The 23,557-nt window shown below is 44.8% G+C and overlaps 1 pseudogene; it reads left to right on the top strand.

The window, feature by feature from the left end:
- Window positions 1–12,145: 12,145 nt before the first annotated feature.
- Window positions 12,146–20,712, top strand: LOC136578057 (olfactory receptor 2D2-like; annotated as a pseudogene).
- Window positions 20,713–23,557: the final 2,845 nt, after the last annotated feature.

Genomic DNA, 23,557 nt, shown 5'->3' with positions numbered 1-23,557 from the left:
CTATGTAAAATTACTGCAGACTGTTTCACTCTGGACAGGATGACAGCGGTGATGTAAGAGGCAACGCAGAGCCAGGAAAGAATTTTGCGCAAGCCTGCTGTAACACTTAGCTGGCTGCGTATGAATTAGGACAACTACCCCCAGCAGAGACGCAGTACAGTCAGGACAGTCACAGGCAGCCCAAATAGATTTTTTTCCCCAAATTTTTTTGGAAAAGCCCACTGCCTATATAGACTGGATATGTCTTTCACTGTCCCTGCCTCACCACCACTACTGGCCCTGGACTATGTAAAATTACTGCAGACCGTTTCACTCTGGACAGGATGACAGCGGTGATGTAAGAGGCAACGCAGAGCCAGGAAAGAATTTTGCGCAAGCCTGCTGTAACACTTAGCTGGCTGCGTATGAATTAGGACAACTACCCCCAGCAGAGACGCAGCACACTCAGGACGGTCACAGGCAGCCCAAATAGATTTTTTTCCCCAAATTTTTTTGGAAAAGCCCACTGCCTATATAGACTGTATATGTCTTTCACTGTCCCTGCCTCACCACCACTACTGGCCCTGGACTATGTAAAATTACTGCAGACTGTTTCACTCTGGACAGGATGACAGCGGTGATGTAAGAGGCAACGCAGAGCCAGGAAAGAAATTTGTGCAAGCCTGCTGTAACACTTAGCTGGCTGTGTATGAATTAGAACAACTACCCCCAGCAGAGACGCAGTACAGTCAGGACGGTCACAGGCAGCCCAAATAGATTTTTTTTCCCAGATTTTTTTGGAAAAGCCCACTGCCTATATAGACTGTATATGTCTTTCACTGTCCCTGCCTCACCACCACTACTGGCCCTGGACTATGTAAAATTACTGCAGGACGCAATGCTCTGGACGCAATGCTCTGCACGGCCGATATACAAAAAAAAAATGTGCAACACTGCAAAAAGCAGCCTCAACAGTACTGCACACAGTCAGATGTGGCCCTAAGAAGGACCGTTGGGGTTCTTGAAGCCTAAAATCAATCCTAACACTCTCCCTATAGCAGCTCCGGCATCAGCAGCACTTTCCCTGATCTCTGTCAGAATGCATCTGTGGCGAGCCGCAGGAGGGGCCGATTTATATACTCGGGTGACACCTGATCTCGCCAGCCACTCACTGCAGGGGGGTGGTATAGGGCTTGAACGCCGCAGGGGGAAGTTGTAATGCCTTCCCTGTCTTTCTATTGGCCATTAAAGCGCGCTAACGTCTCAGAGATGAAAGTGAAAGTAACTCGAACATCGCGTGGTGCTCGCCTCTAGTAACGAGCATCTCGAACACGCTAATACTCGAACGAGTATCAAGCTCGGACGAGTACGTTCGCTCATCTCTAAAAGAGATACATTGAAGGGGAGGTTCTATGAATATGGTAACAAATGCAGTAGTGGGCTAGCAAGAACATTGAACCCATGAGAGAGTCAATCTTTTATTTACAGATTAAACGCAACAAAGAAAGGGAAAGTCTATGCAACGAGTAAGATCTTAGAGAGGTATAATGGAAAATTTTATAACATTCGTTGTTCTACAGATGAGGCGCCATTGAATGGGGTGGATTCAATTGATGAGTATCTTTTCAGACACTCCCCAGATGCTATTTCATTGAAGGTAGCAGATTATTTGGATCGGGACTTCGGGGTTAAGGAGATCTTAGATAAGATTCAAAGGTCAAAATTGGGCAAAAGTCCAGGCACTGATGGTCTTACTTCTTCATTTTACCGAGTATGTATCTTTTAGCTCAGCTGCTCTGTGAAGTCTTTAATTCAATATCAGGGGCCTACCCTTTTTCCTGTCAATCACTACGAGCAATTATAACTATGCTTCCTAAAGCTGGAAAGGACCTAATGTGCTGCGGGAACTATCACCCTATTTCCCTACTGAATATGGATATAAAAACCTTCGCCAGACTGATCACTACCCGTTGGAGGCCCCTTATCATGAATCTTGTACATTATGATCAGGTTGGGCTTACCCTGGGGTGCGAGTCAAGAGATAACACAATATGAACTTTATCCTCAATTGGGAGAGCCCAGGCTGCAAAACGTCCCCTGTCTTTTCTGTGTTGACGCTGAAAAAAAGCATTCAACCGGGTTAATTGGAAATTCTTGGAGGCTACCTTATGGAAGATAGGTTTGGAAGATAGACTACTGGGATGGATAATGTTACTCTATGATCGCCCGTTAGCAAATCTATAACTGAATGGTAAATATTCAAATTTAATCAGTATTAGTAACAGAACTCGACAAGGGTGTCCATTATCTCCAACACTATTTGTTTTAGTCATGGAATCTTTTTCAAATGCTCTACGAGCAACTAAGTATATCCACCGTTTTGAAGTTGTGAGTGTGGAGCATAAGATGGTACTATTCGCTAATGATTTTTTGATTCACATTACAAATTCTCAGCAAGCTTTTCCAGCTATTGTGCGGGAGTTTGAGAGCTATAGTAGGGTTAGTAATTTTAAAGTTAACATGCTTAAATAAAAAGCGTTGAACATATCGCTTTGGCTTACGGAAGTTTTGGAGATGTGGCAATTTCTGACAATCCTGGTTTGGGGAAATCTATGCTATTAATATGAATCTCTTAACAAAAAATTTTTATATCTGTTCTAAACCCTCTCTATTTGGATTCGACAGACATTTTTTGTTAAAATAAGAAGTGTTATTACTAGAGATAAGTGAGTACCAAAATGCTCGGGTGCTCGTTACTCAAGTCGAACTTTTCGTAATGCTCGAGAGCGTGTTTCAAGTAACGAACCCAACCATTGATGTCCAACGACCGACACGACCCTGCGTCCACAGCGCACAGAAAATGTTCCCTGCGCAGCGTTCAGCTGGCCTCATGCCACACGCTCGCTTGATAGCCACACCACACTCATGTCTATTTATAAGTGCGTCTTGGATGAGGAGGAACCAGAGACACACACAGAAGAGGATTGGCAGGGCCTGGCAGAGACCGTATTTGAAAGTGTGGGTGATAGCCCACAATGCTGATGACAATTGATGATAAATTGACGTACGATCATCATTCCAATCCCATGCCACCTCCATCACAAAATTGTCAGGAGCCGCAAACATGGGCATAAAGGGGACTCAGATGCCAGTACTTCTACACATCTCCACGATGCAGCAGCGCATACTAACACCAAAGATTGGTTTGAAGCAGGAGGTGTCGCAAAAGTAGCCACCACAGGTATACAGTGACCCTGTGAAAGTCTCATGAAATCATTTATGCTTCCTGTGAATGCTCCAATCCAGTAATTAGGATAACTGTGGTAATGTGTAACACGAAAGACAATACATGCTGATCCCCATACCTCAGAGCTGATCCCCATACCCCAAGAAAGAGGAGGAGATGGCATAATAAGCCGGAGAAACCATGACAGTAGTAGGACCTGCGATACTTTGTGGGCCTAGGGTCAGACTCGGTCCCAGCCTCCACTTGGTTGACCCAATGTGCCGTCAGTTACGGTTCCTTTCATCACTCCAAAGACTGGATGAATCAAGCATGGCACAGTTGCATCCCCCCCAGGAGCTCTGCCTCTGCCCACAGCCTCAGCAATCGTGGGCATAAAGTGGACTCGGATGCTAGTACTGCTGTGAACATCTCATTAAATCAGTTACGGTTGCTGCCATCGCTCCAAAGACTGGATGAACCACGAAGAAGTTCCACAGGCCAAACCTGGCTCAGTTGCCACCCCCCCAGGACACTTCTTCTGATTGGTCCAAACCAGTGTCTCAGATAACTGTGGTAACATGAGAGCAAATACATGTTGCCCAGCGCTGATTCCTAGACCCCAAGCAGGAGGAGAAGGTGGCATAATAAGCCAGAGAAACTATGACCGAGGTAGGACCTGCAATCGTCTGTGTAGGAAGCACGTGAGCAGGCCCTGGGTCAGGATCGGTCCCAGCCTCCACCTTATGTGACCCAAGGTGCCGTAAGTTACATAACTATGGGAAACTCATGTGTCCCCACACAATTCATTCTGCGTATGTGTCAGATAGCTAAACAATGCAATGGGAAAGCCATCTGCACTCTGCACCCTACCCAAGTCATTCAGTATATTTGTGCCAGATAGCTAAAACATTGCTATGGGAAACCATTGTGCATCCACGGAATAAGTGAGCCCCTTAAACCCAGGGACAGTATTAAATATGAAGAAATCAGAGTGCCCAAACATGGCAGAATTTCACCCCACCCAGGATCTCGGCCTCTGCCCACACTTCTGCTCAATTTATTCTGTGCATGTGTCAGATAGCTGAACAACGCAATGGGAAAGCCTATGTGCACTCACAATATAGGCAAAACCATCAAACCTTTCTGTAGCAATAGTATAGGCGAACCCCTAAAACATTTCTGTAGCAAGTGCATAGGCGGACTCCTGAAACATTTCTGTAGCAAGAGTATAGGCGGACGCCTGAAACATTTCTGTAGCAAGAGTATAGGCAAACCCTTCAAATCTTCCTGTAGCAAGTGTATATGCGAACCCCTGAAACCTTTCTGTAGCAAGAGTATAGACGAACACGGGAAGAACATTTCTGTAGCAAGTGTATAAGCGGACCCCTAAAATATTTCTGTAGCAAAAGTATAGGAGAACCCTTTAAACTGTTCTGTAGCTATAGTATAGGCGAATCCCTGAAACATTTGTGTACCAAGAGTATAGGTGGACCCCTGAAACATTAGTGTACTGAGAGTACAGGCGAACCCCTGAAACATTGGTGTACCTAGAGTATAGGCGAACACCTGAAAAAATGTGTTTACCAAGAGTATAGGCAAATGCCTGAAAAATTGGTGTACCAAGAGTACAAGTGTACCCCTGAAAAATTGGTTTACAACGAGGGCAGGTGAAACCAATAAACATTTTTTAAAGATAGAGATTGTTGTTGCTTAATTCGTAACAGAGTCTGGAGGCAGCCCTCCGAAAAAATTTATTTTAACAGATACTTTTGATCCGCAGAAAAATTGGCAGTTCAGCGTGATAACATGCTGTTTCAGGATGAGGAGTTGGAGTAAGATCCGATATGGATAGATCAAGCTACTTCTCCCCTTTTTTAGGGCTAGAGAGAGGATGCATTTTTCTCCTGTTGCAGCTAAAATATTCTTTAGGATACGCTGCTTTCCACTGGTGGAGAAGAGAAGTCTGAGGAAATCCAGCAATTGTTCATCTTAATGAGTGTAAGCATGTCGGTGCTGTCAGTTGACAGGCACGTGTGCTTATCCGTGATGATCGCCCCCAGCAGCACTAAACACCCTCTCTGATAAGACGCTAGCATCAGGGCAGGCCAGCACCTCCAGGACGTACAGCGCAAATTCGTGCCACGTGTCCAGCTTTGACACCCAATAGTTGTATGGAGCAGAGGCATCACGGGGGACGGCAAGGTGGGCTATGTAATCCCTCACCATCTTTTCACAGTGCTCCCTCCAACTCAGCCTTGACTGGGAAGTGGTGACACAGTCTGGCTGGAAAGCCATAAAACTGGCAAAGGCCTTGGAGAGTGTTCCCCTGCAAGCACTGGACATGCCGCCTGATGCCCGTACCTACTCTGCTAGTTGGCCCTCTGAACTACGTCTTCTACCGCTAGCACTGTCAGATGGGAACTTTTGCATCAGTTTTTCCACCAAGGGGCTGTGGTATTGCATCACTATTGTACCCCTCTTCAGGAATGAGAGTGGAAAGGTGCTTCTTATACTGTGGGTCGCGAAGGATGAACACCCAGTAATCCATGTTGGCCAGAATGCGTCTAATGCGAAAGTCACGGGAAAGGCAGCCTAACATGAAGTCAGCCATGTGTGCCATAGTCCCAGTACACAACACATCGCTGTCCTCACTAGGAGGATGACTTTCATGCTCCCCCTCCTCTTCAGCCCATACACGCTTAACAGATGAGTAGAGATGAGCGAATCTACTCGTTTCAAGTATTTACTCGATCGAGCACCGTGATTTTCGAGTACTTCAGTACTCGGGTGCAAAGATTCGGGGGTCGCCGGGGGGCGGGGGGAGGCGTGGCGGCGCGGGGGGTAGCAGCGGGGAACAGGGGGGAGCCCTCTATCTCTCCCTCTCCCCCCCACTCCCTGCTGCAACCCCCCACTCACCCACGGCGCCCCCTGAATCTTTTCGCCCGAGTACGGAAGTACTCAAAAATCGCAGTGCTCGGGCGAAAAAGGGGTGTGGCCGAGTAGGCTCGCTCATCTCTAGATGAGAGGGAAGCAGCATGAGTAGCTTCTGCAGTGTGGCCAGCAGTCTCTTCTCCTCCCTCCTCCCCTTCCCCTCCTCCTCCTCCAAAACGCGCAGAGATACAGACGTGAGGGTGGTCTGGCTATCAAGCGACATACTGTCATTCCCTGTCTCCTATTCTAGCCGCAAAGTTTCAGCCTTTATGCTTAGCAGCGAACTTCTCAGCAGGCAAAGCAGTCGAATGGTAGCGCTAATAATAGCCACATCACTGCTCACCATTTGTGTAGACTCCTCAAAGTTTCTGAGAACCTGACAGATGTTTGCCATCCATGCCCACTTGTCTATGAAGAACTGCGGAGGCTGACTACCACTCCACCAGCCATGTTGCAGCTGGTATTGTACAAATACTCTATGCTGCTCGTACAGTCTGGCCAACATGTAAAGCGTAGAATTCCAGCATGTGGGCATGTCACACAGCTGTGGGGCAGTGAGCCTCTTGTCAACTAAGCTAATTAGTTTCAGCACAGCTTGCTGATGCTTTCCACCGCTGTGTTGCCGTGCCCTCTGCACAAAGGCCTGCCGCAAGGGAGTGCTGTGGGAAATAGTTGGGGGAATTTCCCGGGGGCCGGGACCTGAAAACAGTTCCTGAGAGTCTGCCTGCTCAGAATCTGTCATTTTCATGGAGTGACGAGGCTTTGAGGGAGGAGGAGCAGCCAGAGGATTCAAAGGTGCAGTCCCTAGCCCCGTAGGAGTGGACTGCGTGGAAGACTGGGTGTTCGATACATTGCTGGCCGCTTATCTGCAATCCACAACAGGACCTGCTCGCACTGCTGTGCTTGTAATAGAAGTCTACCACGCAGACCTGCACATTGTGAGATGAAGCTGGGGAGCAGAGAGACGCGGCACTCTCCTAATCCCTCAGCAGCCAACTCTGATTCACGCCGCCCAGGACCTCGGCCTTTGCCCACACCCTCACTTGGACGTCCGCATCCACGTCCTCAAGCCTTGCCTCCACTCTTCATCATGTCAGATAAAGGATAGAGCAGGGCCCAAATAAATTAACCCACTGTATAGTGCTGAGAACTAGGGCTAATTTACCGCACACAGAGACTTGTAGATATCAGAGGCTCAGTGCTGTGACAGAAAAAATTAAACCGCTGTCTTGCGCTGATATCTATGGGTAATTTATGGCTCACAGAGACTTGTAAATAAGAGAGGCTATACGGAGTAGCAGAAAAAAGTAACAGAGTGGATAGTGCTAGTAACTGTGGCTACTTCCCTTCACACATACAATGCTAGATGTGAGATGCTGTGCACAGGGGCAGAAAAAATTAACCAGCTGTAGAGAATTTTGTGTCTTTCCCCACATGCAGCGATTGGAAGATGTGAGATAGTGGTACACTACTGCTCCCAGCCAGCTACACTACCACTTTCCCTATCTCAGCAGCAGCTTTTTCCCTAACCTCTGCCAGCATGCGTCTAAGGCGAGTCGCGGACGGCACTAGTTTAAGTACTCGGCGGTCACCTGATCCCACCAGCCACTCACTGCTATATACATGCTCAGGGCTGTCACCTCTCAGAAGGAAGTGTTAATGCCTTCCCTGCACGTTTAGTGGCTAAAAATGGCGCTAAACATGTGTGGAGGGGAAATTAAATTGCCTCGAGTACCGTGTGGTGTTCGATTTGAGTACCAAGCATCTTGAGTAGCCTAATACTTGAACACGTGTGCTCGCTCCTCTCTAGTTATTACGCATTTTGTTTGGGGAGGGTCTAAGCCAAGTTTGAGCTACCAAATTCTCACTCAGCAAAGAGAAAAAGGGGGCATGGGTCTCCCAGATTTACTCCGTTATTACAGTGCAGTAATGGGAAAGACAGTAATAGATCTTTTAAATAGGCAATCCATCAAACTCTGGGTGAAAATGGAACAGGCCTCGGTCATAGATTGAAAAGGGGGCCTTTTTTAGTTTAGAGGGGACAAGGGGAGATAGAGTTGCGGGGATTCCCCCTTCCTAAACTCCCTTCTAAGAATTTGGGATGGCTTTTCATGTCAAAGTCGCCTGGTAAAATCCCCTGGTCCTTTCACTCCATTGCTTGGAAACCATGACTTCCTCGGGGGGAAGCAGTATTGCCCCTGTTGGGTATGCTGCAGACACATCTGCCCAGGGTCAGAGATATCATGTGGGCAGATGGAATTAAAACACCATCTGAGCTCTTAGGAGATTGGAGCCCCATGATAAGTGAATGGTTCCAATATTTACAGCTTTGTCATTTTATACAAAGTCAGGCTTTATCTACGACTTTGACTGCCCAGTCCATGCCTTTTGAGGAGTAATGTGCCTCCCCTCATGTCTCGAAGGGAGAGATTTCCGTGATTTATGGTCTCTTGGCAGTTAGGGAGTTACTGGACTATAATAGTTCATGGGGCAACAGGGGAGTGAATTGGGTCACCCCTATCTGATAAGGGATTGTTCTAGGTCTCTAACCATGTCCCATAAAATTTCTGTGTTGGGCAAACACCAGCAGTTGAATTATAAGCTCCTGGTGATGTGGTACTATACTCTTGCCTGCCTGGCCAGAATGCACCCTGGGTTGTCTGATAGGTGCTGGATATCCCAGGAGGAGTTGGGTACGTTTGTGCATTTTTGGGGGTCCTGTCCGGCGATAATGGGCCTATGGAGGGAGATCGGGACATTGTTTAATAGTCTGAGTGGGAGATCAGTGGTTTTTACCCCAGAGATCACCCTAGTCACAATTTTACCAGTCCCATACGCAATCAACAAAAGGGATATCCTATGCTTCTCTGTCCTGGCTATGAGAATTGTGATTCCTCAATCTTAGAAGTCCAAGGTTCCACCTATATGTATTAGTTAGATGAAAACCATGGACGGGATCAATTATGTGGAGGAACTCAGAGCTAAGGATGATATTAATTGGGTGGTTTATAACAACACAAATACGAAGCCTGGAAAGTATTTCTAGGGTCCCCGAGGAGTGCTGGGTAGCTTGTGGATATAGTTACCCCAATTTAGGAGAAGTTAGGAGGGACAGAACCCTAGGAGGCCTGAATGATGAGAGGTATCAGATTTAGATTATAAATCAGATTAAAAACTGATTGAGCTTGGGGAGGACAGTAAGGTTGGAGACCGCCTTTTCTTTTTTTTTTTTCTCTTTCTCTCTTCTTTTACTTCTTTTCCTTTTCCCTTTTTTTCTTCTTTTTTGTTCTTTTTTCTTAGGCTTTTCTTATGGAGAAATAATACTGGCTTAAAAGAAAACCGTTAGGGCTTAGTCACACGGGCATCTTGACGCACAAATTTTTGAACGCATAAGTTATGCGTTTACAAATTAGCATGATCGAAGTGGGCGTCATGGCAGAAAAAATGCTGCTAGCAGCATTTATCCACTCAAAAAGACCACTGCCCGCTATCCCCTGCTGTGGCTGTGACAGCTGCAGCAGGGAATTCCTTCGATGTGAAACCCCTGGATGCTGTCTCATGTAGGGATTTCACCTGTGGTCAATGGGGCCAGCGGCAGCTGCGGCGGCCCCATTGACATACAGAGAAAATTTTGATCCTCTGCTACATCTGTGACAGCTGTGGCAGAGGATTTCTTCATCTCTGCGGAGAGTCCCATTGTCACTGGACACTGTGACAGTATTGTCACAGTGTCTAGTGAAAATGTGAATTAATTAATGGGTGAGCGCTGCCTCTGATTGGCTGAGCACAGGGACCAATCAGAGGCAGCTCTAAGCTATTGAATGACAGTTGAGAGCTGCCTCTGATAGGTTACAGTGCTCAGCCAATCAGAGGCAGCCCATTCAGCAGGCAGGGATTTTAAATCCCTGCCTGCTGAATACTCCTCAGAGCAATGCAGGAGAAGAGTCGGCTGGATGCGGCTGAGATTTGGATGCTGCAGAGAGGTGAGTATAGATTTTTTTTTTACACATTTTTAGGATGGCTTTTAGGGAAGGGCTTATATTTTAAGCCCTTCCCCGAAAATCACTGCAGTTCTTGCTGGCAGCTCATTGCTTTCAATGAAGCCGGCTGTATTGCTGGCTCTATTGAATTCAAGGGGAGAACATCATTCTCCTCTGCCACAGCTATGACAGCTATGGCAGTGGATCATGATCTTCACTATATGTTCTCAATGGGGTAGGCGCTGCTGCCGATGCCCCCATTAAGCACAAGGTGAAACCCATGGATGCAACAGTATCCAGGGGTTTCGCATACACAGAATACCGGTTTGCCGCAGAACACAGTTACATGCGTTTTGCGAACTGGTGACAAATAATTTTCGCCACAGGCGTTACTCGGCATGTAAAATTCACACCTGTGACCGCTGCTATTGAAAAGCATTGGTTTTATCTAGTGCAAATTTTTTGACGTGCGGAAAAAACGCCTGTTACAAACGCCCGTGTGACTGAGCCATTATAAAGAGCTTTAGTCGTTCAATGGGTCTCCAGAGGGCACCACTCTAGCTCTCTTATGAGCTCGGGTGGATGGCTAGCTGTGTCAAAATGGAAAACAAAGAGATTTTGGTTATTAATTTATATGTGTCTACATATTTGAATATAATTAATATTCATTATGTAGGACTTAATCTAAGAGGGGCAATGATTATTATGTGGCTGTACAACGATGTTTTTTTCTTTTATTGTTTTGCTGGTTATAACTTTCAGTATACATTTATTATGTAAGCATGTTTGATGTTAATTTATTAAAGAAAGTTTATTCCAACTTTGAACCTGTGAACTGCTTTCAGCTCTATCTCTAAGAACATTCATGACCTTTGCTATCTCTTTGCATCCTTTTCCTTGTTTGTGCAAGCCAATGATCTCTTGTCTTAAAGGGGTTGTCCCGCGCCGAAACCCCGCTGCAGGGGTTAAAAAAACAACCCGCACAGCGCTTACCTGAATCCCGGTGGTCCGGCGTCTTCATACTCACCTGCTGAAGATGGCCGCCGGGATCCTCTGTCTCCATGGACCGCAGGGCTTCTGTGCGGTCCATTGCCGATTCCAGCCTCCTGATTGGCTGGAATCGGCACGTGACGGGGCGGAGCTACACGGAGCTACACGGAGCCCCATTCAGAAAAGAAGAAGACCCGTACTGCGCAAGCGCGGCTAATTTGGCCATCGGAGGGCGAAAATTAGTCGGCACCATGGAGACGAGGACGCCAGCAACGGAGCAGGTAAGTATAAAACTTTTTATAACTTCTGTATGGCTCATAATTAATGCACAATGTACATTACAAAGTGCATTAATATGGCCATACAGAAGTGTATAACCCCACTTGCTGCCTCGGGACAACCCCTTTAAGTTTTTGGACTCCTCTACTGTTCATGCCATGTTTTTAAAGTGCAATCAAAAATCAAAGTCAGCAGAGCCCTTTGGCAGTTCAGATATTTGATGTGTTTTAGCTTAAGCACATCTAATGAAGCCTTGAATTAGTTGCATTAAGTGTGCTTGAGACAACACTTAATTTGCAAATGTGGGAATTTATGAAGGATTCTATGCAGGCCATTGCAGAGGTTATTAAAGTGACCTTTTTTGGTGGCTTTGGAGAAACCTCTAGTAATAGGTGTGTTGAGCTATTTAATTGATCTATTTTTTTGCAAACAACTGAATGTTTGTAATTTACAAAGGGTTGTTGAATAATTTTGATAACAACTGTATGGGTGTGGGGGTTTTGTATGTTTTTATTTTTTTTGCAATTTAGGTTTTATTTCTACATGTCAAAAGTTGGAAAATTGTCTTTGTTACCAAAGGAACAAAATGTCCAAAAATTCTGAAAAACAGTTGAAATATACATATGATGTTTAATAAAATGTACACAAAGAATGAGTTACGGCTTCACTAAAAAAAAAATATCCAATCTGAATGTTCATAAATAATTATTCCAAGCAAATCAACATTATCTAAATAGTTTCCCAATTTCTTTTTTTCAGAATGCATTTGAAAAATGAGACATTAATTAGAGAATTTATTCTTCTTGGACTTTCCAGTGACCCAAAGGCACAAGTTGCACTTTTTATTCTCTTTACATCAGTGTATACACTTATTTTGGTTGGAAACTTTCTCATCATTGTTTTAATCCTGACAGATGCCAACCTTCGCACTCCTATGTATTTCTTCCTTTCCAACCTGTCTTTTCTGGATCTGTGTTTTTCTACATCAACTCTGCCAAGAATGTTGAAGGATTTGTTGTCGGTAAATAAAATAATCTCTTATGGTGAATGTGCAGCACAAATGTGCATTTCCCTGTCTTTAGGAGTATGTGAATGTGTTCTGCTTGCTGTTATGGCCTATGATCGTTATGTGGCTATATGTTATCCACTCCATTACACCATCATTATGAGTAAGAAGGTCTGTATTAGACTGGCAGCTGGTACATGGATGTGTGGATTCTTCATGTCTGCTTCCCTTGTAACTCTCACACTTAATATTGACATGTGTGGACACAATGTAATAAATCACTTTATATGTGAAGTGCCAGAAGTATTGTCACTGGGGTGTGAGAACATTATACTAGTGGAATTAATTATTTATATTATTGGCATAATTATTCTCATGATTCCAGTAACATTTATTGTAATATCTTATGTTAATATCATTCTAAGTATCTTAAAAATTGCATCATCATCGGGGCGGAGGAAGGCTTTTTCTACATGTGGATCTCATATGATAGTTGTGGTAATTTTTTATGGATCAGTAATGGCTTCCTACATGAAAAATGGCTTCCTACATGAAACCTAGATCGCGTTCTCAACCTGGCACTGATAAAGTGATTACTGTATTTTATGCAATTGTCACACCAATGTTCAATCCCATGATTTATACCCTGAGAAACAATGATGTGAAAGCCGCATTTGTAAAATTGTTAAGAAAATGAGTTTTATGATACTATTGTGTCTGATAATAATAATTATAATAATAAATAAAGAAAATATATGGCTATGATCAACATCAGGAACTTTAAAAAAAAAATAAATTGAAGTACTAATTTTAGACGCACAAGAACAGGTGATCAGGAATAATGTCATAAAAGTCAAGTTGGAAATATCTATACTAGATGCAAAATGCTGACTCTGTAAAAGGAAATGTTAATAAAACAACCGACCACACACTCAGCTGTTCTAAAAAATACACAGACTGAGTACAAACAAAGACATAATTCTATGGCAAATGAAAAAAAGGGTTCTCAATGACCTACTAGGGTTAAATTGTGTCCAATCTCAGCACAGGCTTCTCCATAGGCTGAAAACCTTATCTAGGTCCACATAAAAATTACCTTTATTGATATGCAATAAAATGTATTACAGCAACAATTGATTAAAAATCAGAGTTTCAAGACAGTGTGATTAAGTGTGATACATTACATTAAACCAGTCTCTGTGCTATAGCTCCTAGAAACCTAATGCTGCCAGAATCCTTGTGAAACATGTAGACGGAGCTGTTCTTTTAGCAAGCAGCCTCATGTAGTCTATCCTGCCAAGTTTGACTTAGTTTATCTGGCAGCATATTAACATGCATGCTGGTTGTTTATGGAGGAATCTAATCTCCAGTATATAGCAGTACATTTCTGCATAGTAACGCTCACGATTTGCACCATTTGTTACAGTCTTGACCCTGACATTTGTGCATAATTAGCAAAGCAGAATAGTATCTTATTTGTAGCCTGGTTCAGGCTAATGTATTACACTTAATCACACAGCATTGATACTCTTGATTTTTAATGAACTATTGCTGTAAGATATTTTTAAAATATCAATAAAGGTTATTTTTATTAAGAGTGACTAACTTTGTGTTTCAGCTTATGGCAAATGCTGTGGTGGGATTGGTTATAATGCTATGGCAAAGTTGAATCAATGAAACCGTAATCGCAAAAAAAAGGATCAAAATAAAGCAGTAAAAATGCTGTTGTATTCCCATATACAAACAGTAAGTTGTATTGCTTTCATACCAGACCACAATTCTTTCAAATTTGAAAATAACTATTTCCTTCAGACTTGAGGGACTGCCATGGAGTTCATGCCCAGCTTCACCAATTTATATATTGACTATTAGGAGGACACACATATCTTCCCAATTTGCCGTGCTGGGCTGGCCTGGTCCTTTGGAAATTAATCATAGATAAAATCTTCTTTGTCTGGGAAGGCGAGCAAAGATCCCTTGAAAAGAATTTTTGCAGACATTGACATTATTGACTTTCATCTAAGGTTTACCCCTAATGTGAGTCAAGTTAAGGTCAATTTTTGGGATGCCCCCATTTTTGTAGACACCCAATATAGGAAATTTTGTTCTAAAGGCTATAAGAAATAAACTGATTCTAATGCATTAATTTCACTAATGAGTTGCCGCCTTCCTTCCTGGCTATTCAATATCCCTAAAAGCCAATGTATCTGAGTTTGGAGAAATTGCTCTGAGATGAATGACTACTTGAAGGAGAGCTCCCAATTGATGGAAAGCTTCGTCAACTGTAGTCATGATAATATAAGGTTAAAACAAATTAGATTACATGTAGCTGAAATGGATAGGACAAATCTGTTGCCGAAAGAAAACCCTTCCAATAATAATGATGATACAATAACCCCCATCATCACCCAATTCAATGCCCAAATTGGTCATTTTAAAAACATTATCAACAGACATTGGGCACTCCTTTCTAAAGACAAGGTAATATGCCCTATGTTGCCGAATAAACATTATTTTTTAGGTGGCCTCCGCCATCCGGCAGGGGTTCATCTCTCTCGATTTTCCTAGCAATTGCTAAGGTTTGAGTACTATAGTCTGGGACAGCTTCTGACAAGCATTCAACATCACCAAAAAATGCAGGTTATCTCCTTGTTATTGTTTCTGTGATTGCCTCAAGCCCAGTGCAAGCCTGCATCTAGCTGTTTCTGATGAAGTCGAACCAAGGGACACAGAGAATCTGCTGTTGGCATCGCATGTGTAAGCACTCCAGATGCTTAGTGGTTTGCGACAACAAGGTCCAAGTCCCCTAGCCGTGCATTAATATTGGCATTACGCAGGTCTGGTAAAATTGAATCTTAGTCTTGAGTGTTATGTACTGCCTTTACCAGAGTTTTTCCTGGGACCTTATTGCCAAGGCTGCTAGTGGTATTCTGCACAGGACGTCCGGAAGCACCCTCCCATCTGTGTGCTAAACGATCTGTGGTACACAAACTCACTGACGGTGTCGACTCTCTGGACATTTATGTCTAGATATGGAGAGACTGCATCGGCTACTGGATTCTGCAGCTTGTTTTTTTGCCAGGAGATGTGAAGCTGAAGACAGGACGCCTCAAAATCGAACTATACCAATGAATGTCTTAGGTTAGCAGATGCGACGTCCAAGAGGGCAACATCGTCGGCGTAGTCCAGGTCGGTGAAGTGGTACTCCAAAAGAGTAGCCCCATTACATTGAACAATGGCTGAAGAATCCACTCCATGGCCCTGCAAAAGAGTGCGGGAGCCAAGATGCAAGCTTGTTGAACACCAGGCAAAGTCTCAAAACTAGCAGAGGTTGAACTATTGATGCAGACTTTGGCAGATGTGCCCAGATGCATATCCTTTAATAGGTTTAGAAGGGATGTGGGGGTGATGTAGGAACATATGTAAACAGTCTTTCAATGATGGCAGTCAGCATTAATATATTTACACTGTGAGAGCGATAAATATGTATGCATTTTGTATCTTGCATCTATCTTATATGCTTTAGTCTGTTATATTATAAACCTTGTGACTTTCCTTAACATTAAAGGGGTTGTCTCGCGAAAGCAAGTGGGGTTATACACTTCTGTATGGCCATATTAATGCACTTTGTAATGTACATCGTGCATTAAATATGAGCCATACAGAAGTTATACACTTACCTGCTCCGTTGCTAGCGTCCCCGTTGCCATGGTTCCGTCTAACTTCGGTGTCTTCTTGCTTTTTTAGACGCGCTTGCGCAGATGCATCTTCTCCCTTCGGCTGGTCTTGGAAGCATCGGCGTTTTGGCTCCGCCCCCTTTTCGCGTCATCGCGTAGCTCCGCCCCCATCACGTGCCGATTCCAGCCAATCAGGAGGCTGGAACCGGCACACATCATGGGGCGGAGCTACGCGATGATGCGTACAAGGGGGCGGAGCCAAAATGCCGATGCTGCCGAGCGGAGCCGAAGGGAGAAGAAGGGAGAAGACGGATCTGCGCAAGCGCGTCTAAAAAGGCAAGAAGACACCGAAATTAGACGGAACCATGGCGACGGGGACGCTAGCAACGGAGCAGGTAAGTGAATAACTTCTGTATGGCTCATATTTAATGCACGATGTATATTACAAAGTGCATTAATATGGCCATACAGAAGTGTATAACCCCACTTGCTGCCGCGAGACCACCCCTTTAAGCATTAACATTATCAGCACATTCAATGCTGTGTGTAAATTTTGTAAGCTTATTGAGCTTGAGCATTAACTCTTTGTGTTTAGCAATCTGAAAATATGCCTGGAGTGTAGGTGTTACCTAACAACACAGTTTAAAGAGACAGTTCTTTTCCAGTCTGCATAGACATGTAAAAGTAGTAATAAGACCCAGGGCACAGTTACTCAGATACACAACTTGTTACAAAGACTTTCTGGCCCAACACCATCTTACATAATGTGTTGCAAACTTATTCCTCCCTTTCTGTATGATGTATATTTCTCAGTGTGCCAAGCTGCATAGAGCATCAACGCACTTCAGCCTTACAACCAGCCAGACCCAACATATCATTCTGTCTTCCTGCCTATGGGAAGGCCTCATGCACTGACTACCCATCGCACCAAGTGAACACTCTAGACCTGTCTCTCTTATACAGCTAGACATTCAGTCACTGTTGGCATCTCTGGATTTGCTTAGCCTGGCCTACTGAGGGTTAGCCTTCTCATCTGCCTCAAGTCTCCAATGGTACATCCATATGAAGGAAGACTTTTATGTCAGTAGTATACAGTTGGGATATTCAATCAAACTGTCCCCTTTAGAAAAGTGACAGGTGCCACGACTACTTCCCATGACATCTGACCCTCCCCTTTGATGTGACATCTGGCAGCCCTCTGGAACCTGGGGGCCACTTCTGCATTCCATGAAAAGCAATGCAGGGGTGCTGGCAGACCATGGATTTCAATGGAGCCGCCGGCAGTAGCCGAGGCTCCATTGAAAAATGCCCGGGTCCCTATTGACTTCAATGGGGTTCATTACTCGAAACTAGCTCTCGAGGATTAGAAAAAGCTTGGCTCGAGTAACGAGCACCCAAGCATTTTGGTTTTCGCTCATCTCTAGTTACTAGGAAGAGTTATCACGATCACGATTCCCTGGCTTATGCATTTGTTAACTGATTTCAATCGATCTAGCTGTTAAAATTTGTAGGGTACCGGAGCCACTTTACAGGATAATCCATCGCTCCGCTGACATGTCTTTTCTTTAGTATTTTTTTTGATCCTGTAGACGCGGTTCTTATTCGTGGGTACCCGCTGTACTTCCTCCTTATAAAATGTTCTCTCTATAGCCTTGCTGCTTAGTTCGATTAATTTATAGAGCAGTTTCTGAAATCGCTTATTAATAGAGTATATTACAAAAATGTCAGTGTATGTCTGCCCACACCCTCTCGCAAATTTTCCTTTATACCGTGAAATCTTTATATCAGGGGTGTCAAACTCATTTTCACCGAGGGCCGCATCAGGCTTATGGTGACCTTTAAATGACGATTGTAAGGCTGCCTGCAGACGGCCGGGTCGGATCCCGCTGCGAGAATTCTCGCAGTGGGACCCGACCCGCGCCCCTGAAGGAACCAGCGCAGTACTTACCTGCTCCCGTGGCTCCCGCTCAGTGATGTGCCGGCTGCCGGCAATGCGCAGAGCGTAACTAGCGGCCGGGGAGTGACATGCCATGATTTGTTTTCTGCGCGAGATTTCGTGTGGACAAATCGCGGCCGTCTGCATAGGTTTGCGTTTTCTAATGCAATCCTATGGCAGCTTCCACAGGAGGAAATTCTGTGGGAAATCCCGCCGCGGAATTTCCGCCCGTGTGCATGGGCCGCGCAAATACGTGGTGAATGCGCAGGAAACCTATGTATTCACTGCATTTTTGCGCACCATTTCAATGGGCCCACCTGCGTTCATTTTTGTAAATATACAGGCCTAAGCGATTTTCGATAGCGCAAATACGCAGCGTATTTGCACAACCGAAATACAATTACACCCGTGTGAATGAGCCCTAATAGTGACCCTGTTAGTGGCCCCAGTAAAAATAATGACCCCCACAGTGGCCCAATCAGTAATATTAACCCCTTCAGTAGTAATACCCCCATAGCAACTTTGACCCCCCCAGTAATAAGCCCCCTCAGTAACAATAATAAGCCCCCCCAGTAATGACCCCCCCCCCAGTAATACGCCCCCTCACTAACAATAATACCCCCTCAGTAATGACCCCTCCCCCAGTAATAAGCCCTTTCAGTAACAATAAGGCCCCCCCCCAACCCATATACTGACCTCCTCCCTGCTGTCAGCGCCGCTCCTCCTCTTCTCACGCTGATTCCAGGATGCACACTGACATTAGTGTGTAGCCCGGCACGCTTCCTCCCCAAGTCCTCTCCTGCGGAACTGAAGAGCAGGGGACTCGGGGAGGAGGATCCTGGCTGCACACTAACGTCAGTGTGCGCCGGGATCAGCGCTGCAGGCGTGATTACCAGCGGGGAGCTGCGGCACCCCAGCTGGTAATTGCTGCAGTGGTCAGCGGCCTCGGCACGCCGCGGGCCACATAACACAAGGAGGGCCTTGTGTTTGACACATGTGCTTTATATGATCCCCTATTTAAAGAAAGCTTGTTAGGCTTTAAGTTCCGAACATCGCTATAGATATTCTACCATATTCTTAATGTTATTTTTCGTAATATCTACGGTATAACACTGAATAGTGAGATGGTAAGTTCAGTTATAACTAGATACTAGCGCCACCAAAATGTCTATATAGTGAAATGTGTTATGATGCATGAAAAACGCCACATTTTTTATTTTTAAGGTGCGATTAAAGCATTCAACCAATGCTGCCTTTATGTTGTTAGTCGTAAAGTAATTGTCATGGCCTGTCGGTCACAACAATGTCATGGCATGGTGGCTTCAACACAGGTAAAGACTGGTTGCCTGATTAAGCAGGTAAAGTGTTAATGCATAATGTGCAGGGTCTGCTGGTGCTGTCTGCCTTGCTGCATGGATGCATGCTGGATTAGCCATGCCTGAGAGTAAGGTGGAGGTGTGGTTTTCCATTCACTCTGCCATTGTTTCAGGTGCAAAGTGGCTATATATTCTCATCCCTCTTGGTGAGCAGTGCTACTTACACCAGTCCATAGTGGAGAACCATAGTGGGGTTTGGGGGTTTGGGGGTTTGGAGGTTTGGCGGTGGGCGGGGCGTTATTCAACTTGCAGATAGGTAGCTGCTGGTTCCTTCCAGTTTGTGTTGTTGCCTTTTATTTCATTTTTTGCTTTGCGTGTCGGTTCATCTCTCCAGGGGTTCCTATAGGCACAATCAGGGCCCAGAAAGAAGACCGCTGGACTGCCTTTATAGAGGTGATGTCCCCGCTTTAGGCAGGGACCCATCACCCTCCCTGAAAGGTTAGGGCCAGGCTTCCGTTCCTCTCTCTGGAGTGGCGCTACCATTCTGCATAGCATGTTGCTTGGCTATTTTCTACTGTGTATATTCCCTGTTGCCGTGCGGAGTGTTGTACTCTGGTGTTGCATGGGCCTTACTTCTGCGTTACGTACTTTGGCTGTGGTGCGCACTGTTCATCATTGCAATAGTCAATCAACCACTGTTGTGGTTATCATCACCCTGTATGATATGTACACCTGGAGAGAAACAAAAAACATAATTTATATAAAATACAATAGTTGATATTAGAACAGTGCTGTTTGTATCTGTTACAAAACATATCTCTAACCGGGAAGAACCCATGCAGATTATATATGTGGCATAAAGTCATATTGCAGGTTTAACCCTTTAGGTGACATTGTATGTAGAGTGAAAATCCAACATAATTCTAGTTTTTTAAAAAAAATCTGAACTCTATCCCCACCTCTTTCGAAGGGTGGCACCCCGTCAATGACTCTAAACCGTAACTGGCTTATAGCCTGATTGTTCTTGAGGAAATGCTTTGGTACTGGGAGTTCCTTATTTTTCGTGCGCATAGTGCTTTTATGTTTACTAATTCTTTCACTAATCTTCCTTGTGCTTTGCCCCACATAACCAATCCCGCAGGGACAGGTTATTAGGTAAACTACAAAGGAAGAGGCACAAGAAAACCTGCCCTTTATCTTGTATTTTTCGCTTGTCAAGGAGTGCCTAAATTCATTACCTTTAACCATGTTACCACAGCACACACATCCCAGACAAGAAAAACTACCCTCCCTGGCGGGTGCCAGGGTCTGCTACATAAATCCCCCTTTATTCCAAAGAAAAGGGTTTTACCAACCGGTCCTTTAAGTACCGGAAAGTTCTGTAGGCCATGATTGAGGGTGAGGAGAACTGTTACCTCACAACCCCTCTGTAGCATCGGCCAGTATCTTTTGATGATGATATTAATTCTACCGTTGTTTGAGCCAAACGTCATTACCAGAGGGATCCTATTGGTCTGCATCCTAGAGTTATTTTGTTCATACACCTGTCTCGACCTCTGTCTCACATTTTCAACCGTTTTATCTATCAAAGATCTGGGCTAACCACTCTTCCTAATATTATCTGCCATCTGTTCCAACCGTCCATCTACAAATTCATCATCTGTTATTCTCCATACCCTTAACAGCTGACTCCATGGCAATGATTCAACTGTTTTTCTGTGGTTACACTAACGCTTTCTTAATAACCATTACATCTAGGAATTGTATGTTGTTTAACAAGTGGCTGATCGGTTGTGGTGTGCGCTGTTTGTCAGTGCAACAGTCAATTAACTACTGTCATGGTTATCAACACCCTACATCTGGGCTTAGCTTAGTGCTCATGTGCTGCATAGACGTGACATAATAAGCAGAAAGACACTTCCTTTTTTTTTTTTTCAACCAGCTTAGGTCTCTGGCTATTGAGCTTGCTGAAGTCAAGCAACAACATGTAGGTGGTATGGGTTCAGTTAGAGAACCTAAGCTGGATCTGTCAGATCATTTTCTTGTAAGAGGCAGGAGTTTTTAGCATTCAAAGGGTTCTACAAATTACACTTTAAACAGGTATTGCAAGGTCTCCATGAAAATGACCTATTTCCCAAGAGAGAAAAGTGTACTTTCACAGTAGAGGAGATTTCATTTCTTGGGTTTAATATGGACCTGGGGAAGGTACGAGCTGTTCTGGACTAGGTTCAACCTTAGAATTTGAAGGCCTTTCAGAGATTCATGGGGTTCACGAATTACTATTGTAAGTTCATACGTAGGTTTTTAGAGAGGGTCAAACCATGGTTTATTAGTCTTTTTAAGATCACTGAGAGCATTAACCCAGGTGTCTTTCAGATTGGAGATTCCTAGATCACCTAAAATTAGTGATGTGTTCAGTAAGCCGTTATTTAAGAATATGGTGAATCCCAGACTGGGGTTGTCACCTCCTTTCCTAGTGTTGGTTGATAGGAATCTGCAGTTTGAGTTCAGCCACATTATTGACTCTCATGGTGTCAGGAATTCGTTGCAGTATCTGATGTATTGGCAGGGTTATGGTCCTCAGGAGATGACATGGCTTCCAGCGGCTGAAGTCAACCAGACTGTTAAGTCAGGAATTCTGGTAAACCAGGACTGAGGGGTCCAGAGGCCCCTCTTTCACAGAATGGTCACTGTAGCATCAGAAAAAACACAGCATTGGCGTTCTCAAACCAACTGCCAACCTCCACGGAACCCATGAGCACCTTGACGGGATTACAGACGCACTCCAATTCCCTGAGATACGCTATGCTACCGACAACATAACTGGTAGAACAGCACATAACTGAAGAATGCATTGCCACCTCCGTGGCTGTGGGCAAACAACAATGCAGCTTATTATGATGACAAAAACAAATGTGAGAAAACCAGCACTAGCTCCTATTTTGGAAGACACACAATCATCCAGACAACGACACACATTGCAGGAATGGTAAGCCACATGCTGTAATTTCAAAAGATATATGGGTCTGTCATAATGCAATACAAGCTGATACACAACACCCACTAGCTCAGTCTAGTGCTAGCACTGTAACTGTAAGATGGTGAAACAGTCCTCCTGCTGTAAATGTCCTGGTTTCTGTTGTAACTGTCATTTTGTTTTTGACCACAAGAGGTCACTGTGCTCTGGACTGAGACAGAGAAAAAAGTGCATCATGACCATAGAGAGTAGGAGAGAAAAGCGGTTAGGTGCGTGCGAGCGAGCTGAGACGAGCTGGTGAGGACTGCAGCTAGCGAGAGAGACACTGCGATCCACCGGAAAAAGGACCCCAACGAGGACCGGAGCTTCCGTGAGGGGAGCTGCATTAGAGACTGTTCCAGAGTTTGTCAGACTACCATCTTAACGGAGAAGATGGTCATTACAGACCGGGCTCAGAAGTAGCGGCGTCAGTGAGTTCATATGGTTCTTGGATGAAATCCTATTCCTGCGTTCCGGACAAAGTCTAAAGGTACCCACCAGACCCGGGTCAGCCAGAGAACTAAGGCCTCTGGTGTAACCGTGCACGCACCGCCAATCTGACTGAGACTAATAACAAGGCCGGCAGTTAATTAGTTAGTTAGTTAGGCATACTGATGGCCGCTGGCCGCACTGCTGGGGACTGAGCTGTCCGACATAGTCCTAACACACAGAGAACTCTATACTCGTAGAGCTGTCTAAGGATATCTACAAGTCACACGTTAAGCAACTGTACTTTGCCTTGACTTGTGAGCTATATATATTGTTATATCTGTTGAGTGGTGTTGTGTAAGGGGAGGATACGGGTGTGTTGATAAGATTGTAAGCTCTTGTGCTGTGCCGCCGGTGCTTCCCTAGCATCCTCACTGATTGTTCCTACTTCCAGGGTGATAGCAGGTAATAGCGGCTGGTTAGAGACGGCCTGTGGCTAGGCAAAGCTTGGAGGATATTGAAGGCGCACATTATAGAGCGCACATTATAGAGCACAGCGCTGCATGGCACAAGAGTCTCAGCTTCCCCGCTGAGTGTATGTAACTTTCTGGGGGAGTTCGGGTTGGTTAAGGGTTCTGCCAAATTAAGTAAAATCTCATTGCTACGGATTGGTTTTGAGTCGCGTCTTTTGTTCAGGACTTCGCTGTATTCTGGAAAGCCCACCCCGGTCGGCGGCTTACACTTGGCGTAGTTCGGCAGGATACAGCGATCGTCATGGACGGAGACGTGGCG

Source organism: Eleutherodactylus coqui, chromosome 8, assembly GCF_035609145.1.
Source record: "Eleutherodactylus coqui strain aEleCoq1 chromosome 8, aEleCoq1.hap1, whole genome shotgun sequence".
Classification (NCBI taxonomy): Eukaryota; Metazoa; Chordata; class Amphibia; order Anura; family Eleutherodactylidae; genus Eleutherodactylus; species Eleutherodactylus coqui.
The sequence above is the reverse complement of the archived record's forward strand: the minus strand, read 5'-3'. Positions and strand labels throughout refer to the sequence as shown.